General features: G+C 40.6%; 1 pseudogene; it reads right to left on the bottom strand.

Moving 5' to 3' along the window:
- Positions 1–8,038: 8,038 nt before the first annotated feature.
- LOC143136475 (scavenger receptor cysteine-rich domain-containing protein DMBT1-like) overlaps positions 8,039–22,814 on the bottom strand; it is a 36,259-nt pseudogene continuing 21,483 nt past the window's right edge.

Here is a 22,814-nt window from a genome sequence, read left to right on the forward strand (position 1 = left end):
CGAGATATAAGCAACTCCTCTGCAAGATAAATGTTGTTTTATTCAGTCATTTGAGCAATATTAGGGTAAGTGTTGCTTTTTCCAGCCTATGTTTTCGATGGTAACCCATTGTCAGTCAATAGTGAAAGTAACTGCATATAACTGGCTTCGTTGACTGACACCTTGGTGAAGTTAGTTTCACTTTGCCAATGAGTTCAAATAATAGACGAGTGCAAATGCGTGAAGGCTATGCTAGGGTTTAATAAAGCATGGTTTAAGAATGACTATTCCATACGGTCTCGCAAGCAGCCTCCTTCAAATGCGCCGTTGAATGCCAAAATACCGATGCATGTATTTGACATATCGCGCTTTGCGCCGTTAAAGGGAATGACAGATGTCATTCTCATTGGTTTAAATGATGTTACGCCCCAAACACACCCATATGACCGATTAAAAAACCTAGGAACACCTTGTTGCGCCATGCGTTCCACGTTTGATAACGAAACCCCTCCCAATGTGAACTGGACATTCTACTAAATTTGAATAGACTTTTGACGAGTGACGATGCACTTTAGAATGTCATGATAGGGCCCTAGGTTTTTGACAACAATTGCACATTTTGGCCTGTAGGGGGATCATACAACCAACCTAGGAATGTGTTCAGGCTGAGCCCTATAGAGAGATAGATATATCTCTATACGGCTCTGCCGCTGGTCTAGATACACACAAAAAACATATCCGTCGTCCCATCAAATGTTAGCATGGAGATGGGAGGCTGTGAGCATTAAATATTCTCTTGCTCATTACAGCTTTTTACACCAATAGGGAGACAACGTTACTTCTTCACTGCTAATAATCTTGATATACGTACACGTGGATGTTTCAGTTGCCAAACACATGAGTAAATTGGTTCTATGATTCACAGTCCAACAACAGTGCAGTGGTAGGAATTAGTTACAAAATTATTAATATAGAAGATTTGCTTAAAATGCATTGGTGCTAAATTTAAGGAAAATGTCAGCAAAGCAGTCATGTTGTATTGCTGCTTACAAGTCTTAAATATTGAATAAGTGGTTAAATTCTTATCATTCACAGCAAACAATTATGAAGTTTTTTTTAACTGAAGTTTTAAATGTGACACTAACTATTTAGCTAAAGTTTAATGTAAATATAAATGCTATTTGCATGGAAGAGAGTATAAGAAGTACTTAGTTTCAATTATCACTAATTAAAAAGTGACAGGTGGGCGGGACTTCCGGTTAATGAAGGTCAAAGGTCTTTGATTTCCGGTGAGGGCGGGACATCCGGTCTTTGAACTAGTCATCAATTGAGTCTGACAGGTTGTTTGAATGTGGCGGGTTGCTTTTGGTAGGAGTCATGTGTCTGGGGGAGGGATTGTGCATGTGTGTGTGTGTGCGTGTGTGTGTGTGTGTGTGTGTGTGTGTGTGTGTGTGTGTGTGTGTGTATGTGTGGTGTGTGTATGTGTGTGTGTGTGTGTGTGTGTGTGTGTGTGTCTGTGTGTGTGTGTGTGTCCAGGGGTGGGGGCGGTACACGGATGTGTTGGTAATGGGTGAGCGTGTGTCCAGGATGGGGGTGTACAGGGGTGTGTGTGTCTGTGTGTGTGTGTGTGTGTGTGTCTGTGTGCATGGGTGTGTGTGTGTGTGTCCAGGGGTGGGGGCGGTACACGGATGTGTTGGTAATGGGTGAGCGTGTGTCCAGGATGGGGGTGTACAGGGGTGTGTGTGTCTGTGTGTGTGTGTGTGTGTGTGTGTGCATGTGGGGTGTGTGTCCAGGGGTGGGGGTGATACACGGATGTGTTGGTAATGGGTGAGCGTGTGTCCAGGGTGGGGGTGTACCGGGGGTGTGTGTCTGTGTGTGTGTGTGTGTGTCTGTGTGCATGGGTGTGTGTGTGTGTGTCCAGGGGTGGGGGCGGTACACGGATGCGTTGGTAATGGGTGAGCGTGTGTCCAAGGGTGGGGGTGTACACGAATGTGTTGGTCATGGCTGTGGTGTGTCCTGTAGGGGGATGTCATGGGAGTGTCATGCGCGAGCAATTATGAGCGGCGCTGTTAGGGAGAATAAAAGCGGTGTAAAAGTATGGGTAAAGATAGCAAAGTAAAAATGGCTAGTTTATCAACTCCTGAAAATGCGGGTCCTAGTAGCGAGCGGCTAAGTGGGGCCCCTAAGAGAAAACATTAAGAGAAATCATTAAGAAAAGACACAAGAGAAAGCTATAGGCAACAGTATAGGCATCTGTTGAGTATGGGTGCCTTTGAATTTGGCGGGGGTGCTTTTGGTAGGAGTCATGTGCCTGGGGGAGGGTGCTGTCTGTGTGTGTGTGTGTGTGTGTGTATGTGTGTCTGAGAGAGGGGTAAGAGAGAGAGGAGGGGGTTTGTATGACTGTATGTATGCTTCAAGTTTTAGTGATATGAACCTGAATAAAAGAATCAAGGAGGTGATGATGCCAAGAGTCTAAAAAGGTTTCAGCCATGTGGCTGTGAACTAAAATAAAACATAAATCCTACATTTAAGCTGAACTTTAAGGTTCAGGGTCATGCATGTCTAATGTCACGGCTCCAGGGCCCTGAGGGAGTAGGTTGTGAGTGTGTGTGTGTGTGTGTGTGTGTGTGTGTGTGCGTGAGTGTATTATCAAAAATCAAAAATGATCCAAAAAATGTGTCTGTATAAAAAAAGGTTGGTATCAACAGAGTTTTACATTCAAATTCATCAAGATTTTCATCAAGTCATTGAAAAGAATAAAATGTATCAGACAGCAGAGAAGTGTGAGAGGGTAGGGGGATGGTCAAAGGTCTGTGTATGTGCGTGTGTGTGTGTATGTGTGTCTGAGAGAGGGGTGAGAGAGAGATGAGGGGGTTTGTATGACTGTGTGTATGTTTAAAGTTTTAGTGATATGAACCTGAATAAAAGAATCAAGGAGGTGATGATGCCAAGAGTCTAAAAAGGTTTCAGCCATGTGGCTGTGAACTAAAATAAAACATAAATCCTACATTTAAGCTGAACTTTAAGGTTCAGGGGTAAGCGTGTCTAATGTCACGGCTCCAGGGCCCTGAGGGAGTAGGTTGTGAGTGTGGGTGTGTGTGTGTGTGTGTGTGTGCATGCATGCTTGAGAGTGAGAAGGAGAAAGGTTGGAATGTTTAGTTATGTTTATGTTTTTAGGATGATTAAACTGAATGTGAATGAAATGAATGATCTGATCCTGTCCAGAACCTTCTTTCATATTTCTGTGAACTAGAGTAAAAAATAAATCATAAATGTAATGTTCTGGGGTAAGCGTGTCTAACGTCATGGCTCCAGGGCCCTGAAGGGTAGGTCGCAAGTGTGTGTGTGTGTGTGCGTGCGTGTGTGTGTGTGAGAGAGAGAGGGGGAGAGAAAAGAGAGAGAGGGTCTATGTATAGGTACTTTATGCTGAAGGATGGGTGTCTGTGTGTGTGTTTATGAATGAAGATTGGGGAGGGGAGACTTGCTGTACTGTAGGAACGTGGTGGAGCTATTGATCAATCTAATTATCCATCCAATGATCTGTAGACCGGTCACTGGAATTAATTTAACACGCATATTGTAACTTCATGTGGACTTTGCACTCAGACCACCTCCTTTTTAAGTTTGTGAGGTTAATGAATATTTTTTTACTGTTTTATCATTAATAAATAAAGAGAGGGCGGGGTATACCAAATGAGAATGAATGAATGAATAAATGGCTATAACCCTATTACCTCAACCTGTTCTTGCACTGAAATAGTTTTTTATTTTACCTTGTCTACATTACACTTTACTCTCCTATTTGTCTATATTATTTATGCTTACTCTTGCACTGTTGCACTGTTGGACTAATGTTGGACTACTTTTTGCACCTTCACCATGACACTCACTCTCTTGAGCACCTTGCCAGGCACACATAACTAAGGACTATGGTTGGACTACTGTTTGCACCTTCACCATGACACTCACTCCCTTTAGCACCTCACCAGTCCTGGCCCTGTCACTACACGCGTCTTATGCTTGATCACCCTCAAGCACATTGGACTTTCTTAATTTAACTTATATAGTGTATTTAGTATTTAGTTTTGTTAGTTTTCTTATCTGTCTTATCTTCTACTGTCTTTATTGTACAGTGGAGTTTAGTTATATGTTTATACTTATACTTATGTTTACCATTGTGCTGTAAGTGCATGTTGTGTGTTATGTCTGTATGCTACTGAGACCCTTGAATTTCCCCTTGAGGGTCAATAATGTATCTATCTATCTATCTAGAAATTCCATTATATCAACAAAAGAGGCACCAAAGGCAAGTAAGTTGAGGGTTTACCTGTACTGGGTCAGATTATATTAGTGTTATATGCAGATTTTGTCATAGTCAGATGGTGTCTCTAATAGGATATCATGAAATAAACTAAAAGTAAAATTTTATAATCAATAATAACATTTAGGAGTTGGGAATGAGTGAAATAATTAAGAATTTCCAGTTTCATCCGCACACTTCCTTCTGCTTCACACCCAATATATCCTTTTCAATATATCCTTTCCTTTTTCATGGCATGGAGGGTTTTTTTCCCCCACAGTAGGTATATCTAGCTATATCTATTGCATGAACACTAGCATCAAAAATATTCCACAGTTAGCGAAACCTTAAACTCAAGGAGCAAAACATCAGCACATATTTGCACTAGCCTACTATAACCACATTGTTAGCTTCGCTAAAAAATGGGATTTACTTCATTTTAAATCCCATGAAAATAAAGTTTATAGTATATAGGCCTACTGAGGATAGACATTCAGGCAAACAAAGTTGTAATAGGGAGTATTGTGCACTTAGCATAGAGGGCAGCGTCTCTCAGGCAGAAAACCAGTCTTGCTATTTGGCTGAAAAGTATAGAAAAGCCTTGAAAAGTATTTACTACGGCAAGGTAAAATATACGTTTTTCCGAGACAAAATAGACAAAGACAAAACTGTCTTGAAGCCTTGACAAACCACATGAATAGGTCAGGCCTCAGCATTCACCTATTCACTTCCATTATACTGTATGTCGTGGAACAAAACTTCTCAACAAACTTCTTCTCAAAGCATATAAGACACAATCCTGCATCAAATTCTACTGTTCTCTTAGCATAACTGTCTTTATAAAAACCTATGTATTCTGGCAAAAGGCTCATGGGAACACCATGAAACGGCAACACCAAAACTTGCCATATGATCAATTGCTTACCTGGTTCAGCACTTACACATGATTCTGTCAGATAAATTCATTGAGGAGGTAAAATATATCAGTTCAACGTAATACCATGGATCACTAACTGCGACAAACCCTGTTTTCCTTTTTTCACAGTAGTAAAAAACAATTAGGTAAATGGAATGCTCAATTGGAACGACTAGCTGAATGCCATACATTGGTGTTTCATTCCAAACTAGACTGTATTATGTAATGTTATATGACTTTTCCTTTTTTACAGCATTCACACTTTTTGCAAAACGCTACAAACATTGATTTACAAAACACTAAACATATCTCTCTACTCTGTGATGTAGAAATCACATATTTTCCAAAATTCTTCCAAAATACTACCACCAGAACCCAATTGATCAAACACAATGATAAGGTGAAAAGACTCCTAGCTGCATAACTGTCAACTCAACAATCAGGCCTAAACACAGGGCAACAGTGGAGCCCTAGTCAGCAACAGAAAATTAAGGCAATATAGCACTGAGGAAGAGATAACTGTAGGCACATGTGAAGAAAGACAAGGACCACATGTATTTATCAGATGAGATTTGAGCAACATTGCTTATGAAGATTGGGTCGAGCCACGTAACATATAGCTTTCTATCTTTTTTGTTTGACCCAACTACCAAACACCGCTCTTTTTACCAACATAGTATTTCCAGAATTTCTGAATTTCCAGATCAAATTTGGAACTGGATTGATGTATTTGGTGTACTTCACCATGTGAAGAGAAAAAAGTCTGCAATGTAGAGGCGGGGTCTTATGCGGCATGTTTGGGCAGTATATTCTCTATGTATACGTACTTTAAATTATCCTCTAATCCTTTGCAAAAATATTAGGTTACTATAGCATTAGTTATAGATTACTATTAGGTTACTATTAGGCATACTGCATGGGTGTAAAATGGAGGACGCAAATGCAGACACCGAGATGGGAAATAGATATAAGGTTAGAATGTTAAGGTTAGTCTGCAGCACAAAGCGGTAGGTAAATCTCGGTAGTCAGGTTCAATACAGAGGAAACAGAGGCAAGACAAAAATAAGAATCAATAAGAATCCAAAAATTCAAGAGTTTTTGAAAAGAGACGTGACGCGGAACGACAGAAAATAAGTCAGAAAAGACCCAGAAACAAGACAGTGTGTGACAGAGATAGTCAGGGTGATTGAGTAACTTAGAACAGGGATGCAGGACTCAATCAACAGAACTCCAGGAAGTGCAGTAACAGGACACAACATGGCGTGGACAGAGGGGCCTAGCACACATGACCAACACGGCATGACAAGGAACAGGAAACATAGAAACTGGACCAGACTGTGACTCATACACTATATCCTAGGGGTAAACATTTTTACATAGGTGTAGGACATTGAGTAGCCTACATTAGGGTGTAACTGGTTCAAACATTATCAGATCATATGATGGCTGGATGGATGGATGTGTTATGACAATGTGATATGTGATATGGTTTTAAAAGATCTGAGGTGTAGTGTTTTTTTTTTTTTTTATAGAAAAATAAAAAAATTAAAAATAAAAATTGAGGGAATTGCCAGCAATTGAATATGTTGCAACTATTGAGGTTTAAACTTGGAAAAGTACAGATTTTTGTAAAATGCTGCGACATTTAGAAATTCAATTAGGGGTAGGACACTTACCGGTAGTTACATTTCTAACCATCTGGTCCTGGATCTTATAAAGTCTCCTTTAGCCAAATCCCAATAAAAGTTCATCATCAAGTTTGTAAGCTGATATTTCCAACTTTTCTTCTTCACTCATCTCTTTTGTCGGCTCATTTATTGTCTTTAGTAGTTTCATCTCTAACTGTTTGTTTCTTCTCATTAGGCTATTGGTCATGGATATTGCATTGATATTATTGTTTATTACTTTTTTCCTTTACATAGTCTTAACCACATTTTAAAGTCATTTTCATCAGTAAGTCGCTTTGGACACAATCCATAATTGTTTTTTGGTGGCATTACAAGGGCAAAATATCTGGTCATATCCTTAACAAAAAACAAACTTTTTTTAAAAAGTAAAATGCATCGTTCAGCGGTCAAAGTGTATGAGTAGATGCTTACTTTATTCTGAGGAGGAGTTCAAGGGTGGCTAAAGTATAAAAAGAAAGGATCCCTCACCTTTTAATTAAAAAGGTCTGTTTCTAACTCCTCCTTCTCCTACTTTGCTCTGAAGAAATAAAATGCAGGAAAACCAATGTGATTCAGTAGGTATACTGTGTAAATATGATACAGAAGTACTGTACTGCCCGTGGCACGGAGGAAGGTGGTTCATGTCCCAATGCATATTAAATCCCTTTTAGAGGGCATTTAGAGGTCCCTTAATAGGTCAAAAAAGCTGACACACAATGTTGTGAGACACCGACTCATTTTTGGAGAAAAGTTGATCATTGTTCATCCTTAGTCATTAATGTTATACATCATAGATTTAGGGAGATATTAGACTCTCATCCGTCGAAATGGCTGATTTAGCGGGGGATTGTATGTCAGCGGAACTTGTACATAGAACATGGTGGGGTAATCAAGGATTCTTGTTATGCTTTTATGAAAAATGGATACAATTGGTAGCCTAATCTTTTCAAAACGTTGTGCGTTAAGCTCATAGGCTTAAATAACAATTATTATTAAAGTTTATTTAGGCAGGGACAGATACAGAATAATGATTTTGAACATGTTTATCTTTACCCTCACAAACACATCAACACATGGTAAAGTATGTAGATAGTTTAAAAATTTAACGCATGTATCAAAGTCCCACTATACAACCAACCGCTCCGCATTTTCATTTCATTCTTGAAAAGTCAGAATCTAGAGTTGGTAATGGGTGAGCGTGTGTCCAAGGGTGGGGGTGTACACGAATGTGTTGGTCATGGCTGTGGTGTGTCCTGTAGGGGGATGTCATGGGAGTGTCATGCGCGAGCAATTATGAGCGGCGCTGTTAGGGAGAATAAAAGCGGTGTAAAAGTATGGGTAAAGATAGCAAAGTAAAAATGGCTAGTTTATCAACTCCTGAAAATGCGGGTCCTAGTAGCGAGCGGCTAAGTGGTGCCCCTAAGAGAAAACATTAAGAGAAATCATTAAGAAAAGACACAAGAGAAAGCTATAGGCAACAGTATAGGCATCTGTTGAGTATGGGTGCCTTTGAATTTGGCGGGGGTGCTTTTGGTAGGAGTCATGTGCCTGGGGGAGGGTGCTGTCTGTGTGTGTGTGTGTGTGTGTGTATGTGTGTCTGAGAGAGGGGTAAGAGAGAGAGGAGGGGGTTTGTATGACTGTATGTATGCTTCAAGTTTTAGTGATATGAACCTGAATAAAAGAATCAAGGAGGTGATGATGCCAAGAGTCTAAAAAGGTTTCAGCCATGTGGCTGTGAACTAAAATAAAACATAAATCCTACATTTAAGCTGAACTTTAAGGTTCAGGGTCATGCATGTCTAATGTCACGGCTCCAGGGCCCTGAGGGAGTAGGTTGTGAGTGTGTGTGTGTGTGTGTGTGTGTGTGTGTGTGCGTGAGTGTATTATCAAAAATCAAAAATGATCCAAAAAATGTGTCTGTATAAAAAAAGGTTGGTATCAACAGAGTTTTACATTCAAATTCATCAAGATTTTCATCAAGTCATTGAAAAGAATAAAATGTATCAGACAGCAGAGAAGTGTGAGAGGGTAGGGGGATGGTCAAAGGTCTGTGTATGTGCGTGTGTGTGTGTATGTGTGTCTGAGAGAGGGGTGAGAGAGAGATGAGGGGGTTTGTATGACTGTGTGTATGTTTAAAGTTTTAGTGATATGAACCTGAATAAAAGAATCAAGGAGGTGATGATGCCAAGAGTCTAAAAAGGTTTCAGCCATGTGGCTGTGAACTAAAATAAAACATAAATCCTACATTTAAGCTGAACTTTAAGGTTCAGGGGTAAGCGTGTCTAATGTCACGGCTCCAGGGCCCTGAGGGAGTAGGTTGTGAGTGTGGGTGTGTGTGTGTGTGTGTGTGTGCATGCATGCTTGAGAGTGAGAAGGAGAAAGGTTGGAATGTTTAGTTATGTTTATGTTTTTAGGATGATTAAACTGAATGTGAATGAAATGAATGATCTGATCCTGTCCAGAACCTTCTTTCATATTTCTGTGAACTAGAGTAAAAAATAAATCATAAATGTAATGTTCTGGGGTAAGCGTGTCTAACGTCATGGCTCCAGGGCCCTGAAGGGTAGGTCGCAAGTGTGTGTGTGTGTGTGCGTGCGTGTGTGTGTGTGAGAGAGAGAGGGGGAGAGAAAAGAGAGAGAGGGTCTATGTATAGGTACTTTATGCTGAAGGATGGGTGTCTGTGTGTGTGTTTATGAATGAAGATTGGGGAGGGGAGACTTGCTGTACTGTAGGAACGTGGTGGAGCTATTGATCAATCTAATTATCCATCCAATGATCTGTAGACCGGTCACTGGAATTAATTTAACACGCATATTGTAACTTCATGTGGACTTTGCACTCAGACCACCTCCTTTTTAAGTTTGTGAGGTTAATGAATATTTTTTTACTGTTTTATCATTAATAAATAAAGAGAGGGCGGGTTATACCAAATGAGAATGAATGAATGAATGAATGGCTATAACCCTATTACCTCAACCTGTTCTTGCACTGAAATAGTTTTTTATTTTACCTTGTCTACATTACACTTTACTCTCCTATTTGTCTATATTATTTATGCTTACTCTTGCACTGTTGCACTGTTGGACTAATGTTGGACTACTTTTTGCACCTTCACCATGACACTCACTCTCTTGAGCACCTTGCCAGGCACACATAACTAAGGACTATGGTTGGACTACTGTTTGCACCTTCACCATGACACTCACTCCCTTTAGCACCTCACCAGTCCTGGCCCTGTCACTACACGCGTCTTATGCTTGATCACCCTCAAGCACATTGGACTTTCTTAATTTAACTTATATAGTGTATTTAGTATTTAGTTTTGTTAGTTTTCTTATCTGTCTTATCTTCTACTGTCTTTATTGTACAGTGGAGTTTAGTTATATGTTTATACTTATACTTATGTTTACCATTGTGCTGTAAGTGCATGTTGTGTGTTATGTCTGTATGCTACTGAGACCCTTGAATTTCCCCTTGAGGGTCAATAATGTATCTATCTATCTATCTAGAAATTCCATTATATCAACAAAAGAGGCACCAAAGGCAAGTAAGTTGAGGGTTTACCTGTACTGGGTCAGATTATATTAGTGTTATATGCAGATTTTGTCATAGTCAGATGGTGTCTCTAATAGGATATCATGAAATAAACTAAAAGTAAAATTTTATAATCAATAATAACATTTAGGAGTTGGGAATGAGTGAAATAATTAAGAATTTCCAGTTTCATCCGCACACTTCCTTCTGCTTCACACCCAATATATCCTTTTCAATATATCCTTTCCTTTTTCATGGCATGGAGGGTTTTTTTCCCCCACAGTAGGTATATCTAGCTATATCTATTGCATGAACACTAGCATCAAAAATATTCCACAGTTAGCGAAACCTTAAACTCAAGGAGCAAAACATCAGCACATATTTGCACTAGCCTACTATAACCACATTGTTAGCTTCGCTAAAAAATGGGATTTACTTCATTTTAAATCCCATGAAAATAAAGTTTATAGTATATAGGCCTACTGAGGATAGACATTCAGGCAAACAAAGTTGTAATAGGGAGTATTGTGCACTTAGCATAGAGGGCAGCGTCTCTCAGGCAGAAAACCAGTCTTGCTATTTGGCTGAAAAGTATAGAAAAGCCTTGAAAAGTATTTACTACGGCAAGGTAAAATATACGTTTTTCCGAGACAAAATAGACAAAGACAAAACTGTCTTGAAGCCTTGACAAACCACATGAATAGGTCAGGCCTCAGCATTCACCTATTCACTTCCATTATACTGTATGTCGTGGAACAAAACTTCTCAACAAACTTCTTCTCAAAGCATATAAGACACAATCCTGCATCAAATTCTACTGTTCTCTTAGCATAACTGTCTTTATAAAAACCTATGTATTCTGGCAAAAGGCTCATGGGAACACCATGAAACGGCAACACCAAAACTTGCCATATGATCAATTGCTTACCTGGTTCAGCACTTACACATGATTCTGTCAGATAAATTCATTGAGGAGGTAAAATATATCAGTTCAACGTAATACCATGGATCACTAACTGCGACAAACCCTGTTTTCCTTTTTTCACAGTAGTAAAAAACAATTAGGTAAATGGAATGCTCAATTGGAACGACTAGCTGAATGCCATACATTGGTGTTTCATTCCAAACTAGACTGTATTATGTAATGTTATATGACTTTTCCTTTTTTACAGCATTCACACTTTTTGCAAAACGCTACAAACATTGATTTACAAAACACTAAACATATCTCTCTACTCTGTGATGTAGAAATCACATATTTTCCAAAATTCTTCCAAAATACTACCACCAGAACCCAATTGATCAAACACAATGATAAGGTGAAAAGACTCCTAGCTGCATAACTGTCAACTCAACAATCAGGCCTAAACACAGGGCAACAGTGGAGCCCTAGTCAGCAACAGAAAATTAAGGCAATATAGCACTGAGGAAGAGATAACTGTAGGCACATGTGAAGAAAGACAAGGACCACATGTATTTATCAGATGAGATTTGAGCAACATTGCTTATGAAGATTGGGTCGAGCCACGTAACATATAGCTTTCTATCTTTTTTGTTTGACCCAACTACCAAACACCGCTCTTTTTACCAACATAGTATTTCCAGAATTTCTGAATTTCCAGATCAAATTTGGAACTGGATTGATGTATTTGGTGTACTTCACCATGTGAAGAGAAAAAAGTCTGCAATGTAGAGGCGGGGTCTTATGCGGCATGTTTGGGCAGTATATTCTCTATGTATACGTACTTTAAATTATCCTCTAATCCTTTGCAAAAATATTAGGTTACTATAGCATTAGTTATAGATTACTATTAGGTTACTATTAGGCATACTGCATGGGTGTAAAATGGAGGACGCAAATGCAGACACCGAGATGGGAAATAGATATAAGGTTAGAATGTTAAGGTTAGTCTGCAGCACAAAGCGGTAGGTAAATCTCGGTAGTCAGGTTCAATACAGAGGAAACAGAGGCAAGACAAAAATAAGAATCAATAAGAATCCAAAAATTCAAGAGTTTTTGAAAAGAGACGTGACGCGGAACGACAGAAAATAAGTCAGAAAAGACCCAGAAACAAGACAGTGTGTGACAGAGATAGTCAGGGTGATTGAGTAACTTAGAACAGGGATGCAGGACTCAATCAACAGAACTCCAGGAAGTGCAGTAACAGGACACAACATGGCGTGGACAGAGGGGCCTAGCACACATGACCAACACGGCATGACAAGGAACAGGAAACATAGAAACTGGACCAGACTGTGACTCATACACTATATCCTAGGGGTAAACATTTTTACATAGGTGTAGGACATTGAGTAGCCTACATTAGGGTGTAACTGGTTCAAACATTATCAGATCATATGATGGCTGGATGGATGGATGTGTTATGACAATGTGATATGTGATATGGTTTTAAAAGATCTGAGGTGTAGTGTTTTTTTTTTTTTTTTATAGAAAAATAAAAAAATTAAAAATAAAAATTGAGGGAATTGCCAGCAATTGAATATGTTGCAACTATTGAGGTTTAAACTTGGAAAAGTACAGATTTTTGTAAAATGCTGCGACATTTAGAAATTCAATTAGGGGTAGGACACTTACCGGTAGTTACATTTCTAACCATCTGGTCCTGGATCTTATAAAGTCTCCTTTAGCCAAATCCCAATAAAAGTTCATCATCAAGTTTGTAAGCTGATATTTCCAACTTTTCTTCTTCACTCATCTCTTTTGTCGGCTCATTTATTGTCTTTAGTAGTTTCATCTCTAACTGTTTGTTTCTTCTCATTAGGCTATTGGTCATGGATATTGCATTGATATTATTGTTTATTACTTTTTTCCTTTACATAGTCTTAACCACATTTTAAAGTCATTTTCATCAGTAAGTCGCTTTGGACACAATCCATAATTGTTTTTTGGTGGCATTACAAGGGCAAAATATCTGGTCATATCCTTAACAAAAAACAAACTTTTTTTAAAAAGTAAAATGCATCGTTCAGCGGTCAAAGTGTATGAGTAGATGCTTACTTTATTCTGAGGAGGAGTTCAAGGGTGGCTAAAGTATAAAAAGAAAGGATCCCTCACCTTTTAATTAAAAAGGTCTGTTTCTAACTCCTCCTTCTCCTACTTTGCTCTGAAGAAATAAAATGCAGGAAAACCAATGTGATTCAGTAGGTATACTGTGTAAATATGATACAGAAGTACTGTACTGCCCGTGGCACGGAGGAAGGTGGTTCATGTCCCAATGCATATTAAATCCCTTTTAGAGGGCATTTAGAGGTCCCTTAATAGGTCAAAAAAGCTGACACACAATGTTGTGAGACACCGACTCATTTTTGGAGAAAAGTTGATCATTGTTCATCCTTAGTCATTAATGTTATACATCATAGATTTAGGGAGATATTAGACTCTCATCCGTCGAAATGGCTGATTTAGCGGGGGATTGTATGTCAGCGGAACTTGTACATAGAACATGGTGGGGTAATCAAGGATTCTTGTTATGCTTTTATGAAAAATGGATACAATTGGTAGCCTAATCTTTTCAAAACGTTGTGCGTTAAGCTCATAGGCTTAAATAACAATTATTATTAAAGTTTATTTAGGCAGGGACAGATACAGAATAATGATTTTGAACATGTTTATCTTTACCCTCACAAACACATCAACACATGGTAAAGTATGTAGATAGTTTAAAAATTTAACGCATGTATCAAAGTCCCACTATACAACCAACCGCTCCGCATTTTCATTTCATTCTTGAAAAGTCAGAATCTTTTGAAACAGGCGAGAACATGAACAGCTAGTCAAGAAGGGCATAATAATAGGTGAAACAACATAGTTTAGTTACCCCGAAATAGTAGTCTAAATAGCATGTTAGGCCTAACATAGACCTCTACAGGCAACATCTTTAGGTGGCAACTTCTTTAGTTGATTACTTATGTTGAGACAATTTTGTTTTGTATCACAAGTTTTCTGAAAATGTAAGTTCATACAAACACTATTCCAATAGCAATAAAACTATTTGTTTTGGGGTGTTTGGGGACTGTGTCTTACCTAGATGTGTAACTGTACCCGTTGTGTTTCATTGGACGATAACATTTTAGGGCGGGTGTGGTAACATAAGCATATATACTAGCTATATAAACTAGTTTGGCTATGTAGTTAATAGCTCTCAAAGACTTACCGACATGGCTGAAACACATGTACCTAGCCCACCCGTCTCCAAGAAAAGAGTTACGCTCATGCCGGTTAGCAACAGGATCGGAAACTTTCTGGGTAAACCGAGTGATGCAGTGGAATACCAATGGCTCCTGAGCGATGGTCGCAGAGGAGGCTATGTTTTTGACAAAGATGATTGCAGTGTGAAACTATATGCTATGGCATCGCAGGATTTGGTGTTTTCAGATGACATGCCACACATCTCATTTTGTGACACCGATTGGATAATGTTTAGGGACATCCGCTCGCTACTAGGACCCGCATTTTCAGGAGTTGATAAACTAGCCATTTTTACTTTGCTATCTTTACCCATACTTTTACACCGCTTTTATTCTCCCTAACAGCGCCGCTCATAATTGCTCGCGCATGACACTCCCATGACATCCCCCTACAGGACACACCACAGCCATGACCAACACATTCGTGTACACCCCCACCCTTGGACACACGCTCACCCATTACCAACGCATCCGTGTACCGCCCCCACCCCTGGACACACACACACACACCCATGCACACAGACACACACACACACACACAGACACACACCCCCGGTACACCCCCACCCTGGACACACGCTCACCCATTACCAACACATCCGTGTATCACCCCCACCCCTGGACACACACCCCACATGCACACACACACACACACACACACACACACAGACACACACACCCCTGTACACCCCCATCCTGGACACACGCTCACCCATTACCAACACATCCGTGTACCGCCCCCACCCCTGGACACACACACACACACCCATGCACACAGACACACACACACACACACACAGACACACACACCCCTGTACACCCCCATCCTGGACACACGCTCACCCATTACCAACACATCCGTGTACCGCCCCCACCCCTGGACACACACACACACACAGACACACACACACACACACACACACACACACACATACACACACCACACATACACACACACACACACACACACACACACACACACACACACACACACACACACACACGCACACACACACACATGCACAATCCCTCCCCCAGACACATGACTCCTACCAAAAGCAACCCGCCACATTCAAACAACCTGTCAGACTCAATTGATGACTAGTTCAAAGACCGGATGTCCCGCCCTCACCGGAAATCAAAGACCTTTGACCTTCATTAACCGGAAGTCCCGCCCACCTGTCACTTTTTAATTAGTGATAATTGAAACTAAGTACTTCTTATACTCTCTCATGGAAAAACACAAAAGTACATTGACGAAAAGTCAGCAAACGTATCAGGAAATACAAAACCCTGTAGTCAGGAGAAAATCCAGCTGAACCACTTAAAAATAAGTTATTTAGGTTTTGGTATTCTTAGGACATCTGGTCAACATTTTTTGGATGATAACATTACATTTAGGTGGTGCCAATTTTTTTGTTGGCATATTTCCAAAATGGCCAGAAAAAGAGTAAGAAGAGCATATCTCTGCACCTAATGGGTCAGTTTTGATGGTTTTGCTATCAAATCAAAGGTTTTCTACCCTGGAAATCTATTGTTCTCGCGAGAGCACAATGGAATTGGCAAAGAGCAATGATGCACGTTACTTTTACCCTTACATTCCAGGGAACCAGCTAAACTGATGAAGACAGCACTACAACGTTGGAGGACAGTACACATTGGTTGTAGTGTTACCCGATTGCGTCAAAGTACGAAAACATTCAGAGTAAACATGGTCTAGTGTTATCCAATTGTGTGCAGTGAGATTTTTAAATGCATGCTTGTTGCCGCCCCTCGAGTTAGGCCATTACATTGCTCTTTGCCAGACCCTTAATCTTCCTAGATTATCAGGGTCTGGATTTTCTAGGCTAAAGGTTTTCTAGGATGCTGAGTTCATTTTCTAAAGCAGGGGTCTCATGTTATTCACCTATTCTAAATCTGAAGGAGAATATCCTTTTGGAGATTATGATCGATCGTCTATTGAATGGAGGTGCGTATGTGTGTATACGACGGTGTCCACTAAGCATACCATGCTTATTTCGACCCTCTGCCCAACATAGCTTGGAGGTTGCGGTGGTAATCGTGATGATAGTGTCCGTAATGGATGTGGTACAGACAGCAGGGCTAGTAGAAATAGGGCTCTAAACTACAAAGTCACCCGCAATATGATGCAAACTTCTGGGTACTCAGATTACCCGCGAACTGATTTGACCAGAATACTTTATTGTAGGCCTTGGTGTTGGTTAGGTGTTGGTATACATCTTAGGTGTTTTCCTGTTAATTTGTTGTGGGTAATATGAAAAAAGGAAAGTAGCCTAAACCTGCTCAAATATGTTCATCCAGTATTTACTGAAAGGTGCATAATTTGAGGTGCTTGCCATCCAGTAGCAAATTAGATGGGTAAATTTACCCCCTTCATAAACTTTTGTTTTACTCAAAGATTTTTACATTTACAGTAGGATTTTATCTCTGACCACTTTCAAGCCATGGCCTTTTGAAATTTTGATATAAAAATCCAATGGTGTTGCTTTCCTAACCCTGACGCCTAGTTTGCCAGGTTTAAAAAAAGTTATGAGAGGAAAATATTTTTATTTGGTGTGAAACACACACATACCTGTTTTTATGCTTTTCATTTGTTTTATAATTTGTATTAATTTTTATTTTATCATTATTTTATTTATATGCTAAGGTTGCTAGCAGGTGTCTAAAACTAGATAAAAACACTTGCACTTTCTGTTTGCAGTTTTGTGTGGTATTTGAAAAAAAGAGCATTGCATTTTCAGAAATAGCCGGCCCTCCAATCAGATGACATTGGCAGAATTGGCCCCCAGCTCATTTGAGTTTGAGACCCCTGTTCTAAAGTGAATGAAAAGGTTGGGGTTAATATTGCAATGGTCAGGTGATGGTAATTTCTGGCCCAACATGCAAACAAAAAAATCATTCACTTGCTAACTAAAAATTGAGACATTGGTTATAGTGTTAATCAAGGTAATTTTACCATCTGGGACTAGCCTACACTATTGCTGCACTATTTAGGGAAAATATCTAATTGTGATGATGAAGAATCTGGATTGCGATTAGAGATTTTTGATTTTTGAATGTCAACGAATTGATTGACTTCCATATTCCAAATGTCTCTTCAAGTTGTGCAACTTCTGATTGGTAAGCATGCCTAGTGCATGTGAATCACATGGGGCCAGACGTGGCCTACTGGTTAGGGCCTCGGGCTTGAAACCGAAAGGTTGCCGGTTTGATCCCCGACCAGTAGGCACCTAACCCCTCACTGCTCCCCGAGCTCTGCTGTAGTAGCAGCTCATTGCGCCGGGATTCGTGTGTTCTTTACCTCACTGTGTGTACACTGTGTGCTGTGTGTGTTTCACTAATTCACGGATTGGGATAAATGCAGAGACCAAATTTCCCTCACGGGATCAAAAGAGTATATATACTTATATACTTATACCTAACCCCTCACTACTCCCTGAGCTCCCTGTAGCAAGGCAGCTCACTGCTCCGGGTTAATGTGTGCTTCACCTCACTGTGTGTTCACTGTGTTTTCATTAATTCACGGATGGGATAAATGCAGAGACCAAATTCCTTGTATACGCAAGTATACTTGCCCTAGAAACCAGATTTACATCTACATCACAGAACTCCAGGGTGAAATGGTGAGAGCAAAAACCCTTCATTATGGCTCCGTTTCAACCCTGTCAGAAGAAATGTCACCAATTTTAGATTCTGATACCATCTTAGCTACATCCTGGATACCAGCCTAGCCACATCCTGGATGGTAAGATGATAGTATCAGAATCTTAAGTTGGTGGAATTCAGATCTGATGGGCATGTTCATTTAAAGTGTGTTGAAATGCTGTCTTGACAACAGTAAAAACTGATGACCGTTGGCCTTATGTTTCTTAATTAGTTATGAGTGTATTTTTGGCTGTAACATCAATGAGCGACATCTACCATTTCCTTTAAGAGCAAGGAGCGCAAAATCAAACAGTATGTTGGCATGTTGATGACAAGTGAGTGCATCTCTGCAGGAATCTACACGTGACCCGTGTATGCAATACCAAAACATATGATTCGATATCAAAACCATCAAACTTGACCCATTAAGTGTGGAGATATGCGACTATTTTGAAAATAAGCCAATGAAAAAATTACCACAGCCTACATTTGATGTTATCATCGAGAAATGTTCACTAGATGTCCTTAAGATACCAAAAATGCAAAAAACTCAATTACTTATTTTGGTAACACTTACCAAATTAAGTAATACGGTACGGTACAAAATACGGTAAGAGTACATGAATAATCATGAATTCATGCATTAATTAATTCATGATCTATGCATTACTTTGTTCCTTTATATCAAAGATTCTAGAGCGCTCCACTCCAGAATCTTTGCTTTATATCTTATGAATCATCAGAAATTGACATTAGTTCATAGTCTTTCATTCATGACGTCATGCATGAACAACACATCAACTAAAGCAGGGATTCCCAAACTGTGGTACGCGTACCCCCGGTGGTACGCGAGCTGCTTCTAGGGGGTACGCGAGATGAAAAGGGCTATGGCGGACAGGTAGCCTATAAAATGAAAATTTTAAATCTTTTCTAATTAATTCATGAATAAATACATAATTTTGAATCAGGTCATAATGATATGGAAACATGAAATTAAAGGATATCATTTATAAACTCTGTATGTGTTCATCAAAAAAAGGGCAGCTTATTAAACATAACGCCTGGAATAGCTAATAGAATGCGTTACTTTTGAATGCGTTGGATGGTCCGTGGGGGGTTTCGCGGATATAACAGGTTTTTGAAAACAACAAAAACAGAAAGGAGGGAAGGAGCAAGCTAGGAGTTATTTCAGATGGGCAAGAAAGGTAACATTAAGCTAGGCTTTACATTTAACAAACTAAAGGTAGCCTAAGTTTAGCCTTTCTAGGCTGTATAGCCTAATGTTGTCCAAACGAATACATCCTTGTCATGCGTTGTTGTAGGCCTATTATAAGATATTGCATGTGGATGTAGTTAGGCTACTATGCAGGCTAATTTTCATAACTTTTTAACTGACCAAATGCACACACCTAAAACCGGGAAACGGACAAATATTGTCAACGGGGGGGGGGTTTATGTGTTTATGTGTCGGATGGTGGGGTACGCGAGCCGAGTCGGAATGTAGGCGGTGGTACGCGGGGGGAAAAGTTTGGGAACCGCTGAACTAAAGCATTAGGTACAATGGGTACATCATTATGATTTATGATTTCTTGAGCATGATCATCATGATAACATTAAAGTTAATTGCTCATCATGTCTGTGGCCTCTCTGAACTAAAGTGGTGAATTGTAGCTTACCACATTTTTGGCAGACAAATAAATAATCATGATCATGCTTAATAAATCATAATTCATAATGATGTGCCCACCGTACGTAATGCTTTAGGTGATACGCTGTTCATGTATGAGGTCATGGATGACAAAATATGAACTCATGTTAAGTCCTGATGATTCATGAGATATGTTAATGAAGTGTTAAAGGGGTCCAATCTAATTTTGCAAATTTCCCCCCTGACTACTATATACAAATCATAAAAATATTTTTTTGGAATATACATGGCATTACAACTTCAACAATGACAAAATATCCATTGATCCAAAAATAAGCTTTGCACATACTTTGTTATAAGCTATCAAATATATATGGCATCTCAACAATAAGCTCAGAACTCCAGTCCACCACAGCTGATGAATCCTCTGCTCTGCTGACCTCTTCATGTGTCACTCCTCAGACTCCGCCCCCACATCATCATAATCCATCCCTAGCAACAACAACAGTCACTGACCCCACTGACCAATCAACACAAAAGTGTGTACTGATTAATACTGAAATCAATGTTGTTTTGCTTATTTATTTATAGTAATAGATAAACATCCAACAGTCAAGCTCACTAAGACTGGCACAAATGTTCATGTGTGTATTTAATCTGTGATTATTACACGGCTCTTCATAATGCTGCAGAATGCTCTATTCTGAAGAAGAACAGCAGCTCTGTGGAGGGGGACCTGGGCAGGGCGAACCAGTTGAACCACTTCTACAACAGGTTTGACTGCCCTGCTCCAGCTTCAATGGCGGTGGTCTGTCCACCATCCCCCAGCCCCCACCCTCACACCCCCTCAATACCAGCGCAACACTCACCTCCATCATCACAGGCTATCGTATCCCCACCATCACTGGATTTTGCACCCCTCTGGGCGATCACGAACAATGAGGTGACAACGACCTCAGTCAACAGCCATCAGACACACAGATCCCAGATGCACCCCTCCCCCTCCCCTCCCCTTACACCCCTCGCCATTACAAAAGATCAAGTGACAGTCCAACTTAAGAAATTGCGCAGCAATAAAGCAGCTGGGCCTGACAGACTGTGCCCAAGGCTACTCAAGGCCTGTGCTGCTGAACTGGGGGAGCCACTGAAGCACATCTTCAATTTGAGCCTACGCCTTGGACAAGTTCCAACACTGTGGAAGACATCATGTCTCACCCCTGTCCCTAAGAAGCCACACCCTAGTGAGCTTAATGACTACAGACCTGTCGCTCTTACATCACATGTGATGAAGACAATGGAGCGATTGGTCTTAGGCATGCTCAGACCCCAGGTACGCCATGCACTAGACCCGTTACAGTTTGCTTACCAGGAGAAAGTGGGCGTGGACGATGCCATCACTTATCTTCTACACAGGACACATTCCCACCTGGACAAGGGGAAAAGTGCTGTGAGAATCATGTTCTTTGATTTCTCAAGTGCTTTTAACACCATCCAGCCCCTCAGATTGGGAGACAAGCTCTTGCAGATGGGTGTGGACGCTCACCTGGTAACCTGGATTACAGATTACCTGACCGAGCGACCACAGTTCGTCAGACTGAAGAACTGTCTCTCTGACACTGTGATCTGCAGCACCGGAGCGCCACAGGGAACTGTGCTCTCTCCAGTCCTGTTCACCCTGTACACATCTGACTTCTGCTACAACACCGAGTCATGCCACATGCAGAAGTTTTCTGATGATACTGCAGTTGTGGGGTGTATCAGGAACGGGCAGGAGGAGGAGTACAGGAGCCTGGTGGAGGACTTTGTGCAATGGTGCAAACTCAATCATCTTCAACTTAACAGTTCAAAGACCAAGGAGATGGTGGTGGATTTCCGCAGGTCTAAGCCCACTCTGCTACCAGTCCACATTGATGGGGTCAATGTGGAGGTGGTTAGCACCTACAAGTATCTGGGTCTCCACCTGGACAATAAACTGGACTGGTCAGCCAACACTGATGCACTCTACAAGAAAGGGCAGAGCAGGCTGTACTTCCTGAGGAGGCTGCGGTCCTTCAATGTGTGCAGTAAGCTCCTCAGGATGTTCTACCAGTCTGTTGTTGCCAGCGTCCTCTTCTATGCAGTAGTATGCTGGGGAGGAAGCACAAGGAAGAAGGATGTGGGGCGAATTGACAGGCTGGTAAGGAAAGCTGGCTCTGTAGTGGGAGCTGAACTGGAGTGCATCACTTCACTATCTGACAAAAGGACCCTGAACAAATTGATCAACATCTTGGACAATGAGTGTCACCCACTCCACAGCACTATTGTTAAGCAGAAGAGCCTGATCAGCTGGAGACTTCGCTCACTGCCTTGCACAACTGACAGACTGAGAAAGTCATTTGTCCCCAGGGCAATTGAACTGTTCAATGCCTCACTTAAGGGAAGAGGAGAGATAGACTTTTCTGCATAGTCTGCCTGCCTCTTCACCCCCTCCATGTTTGGTACTGTCTGTCCACTAGCCACTTATACCACTGTCTTTATGCCTCACTGTTTGCGTGCTATATTAGCACATTAGCACATATGCATAACCCCCCCCCCCTCCATGCCACAGCAAACTGTGGCCACACTTACACATTTTCTTAATAGTTAAATATATAGATATATAGACTTTACTTTATTTCTGCATTGTTGCACTGTTGACTTACTCATTTGCACTGTCACCATGACCACTATCAGCATTGCACTACCACCATGACACTCATTCACACAGAGCACCTTAGAGCACCTTACCATACCTTACATGCACAGAGAATCACAGGCTTAGTCCCTGCCTCAGTCATTGCAAGCGCCTCTGATTTATTAATCACCACTATGTGGATCCTGTTTTTAGAATTGATTTAGATTAAGTGTTAGTATAAT

This window comes from Alosa pseudoharengus, unplaced genomic scaffold (assembly GCF_046254945.1).
Source record: "Alosa pseudoharengus isolate Yale_2024_CS ecotype anadromous, Long Island Sound unplaced genomic scaffold, YU_APseudo_1.1 YU_APseudo_1.1_scf_20, whole genome shotgun sequence".
Classification (NCBI taxonomy): Eukaryota; Metazoa; Chordata; class Actinopteri; order Clupeiformes; family Clupeidae; genus Alosa; species Alosa pseudoharengus.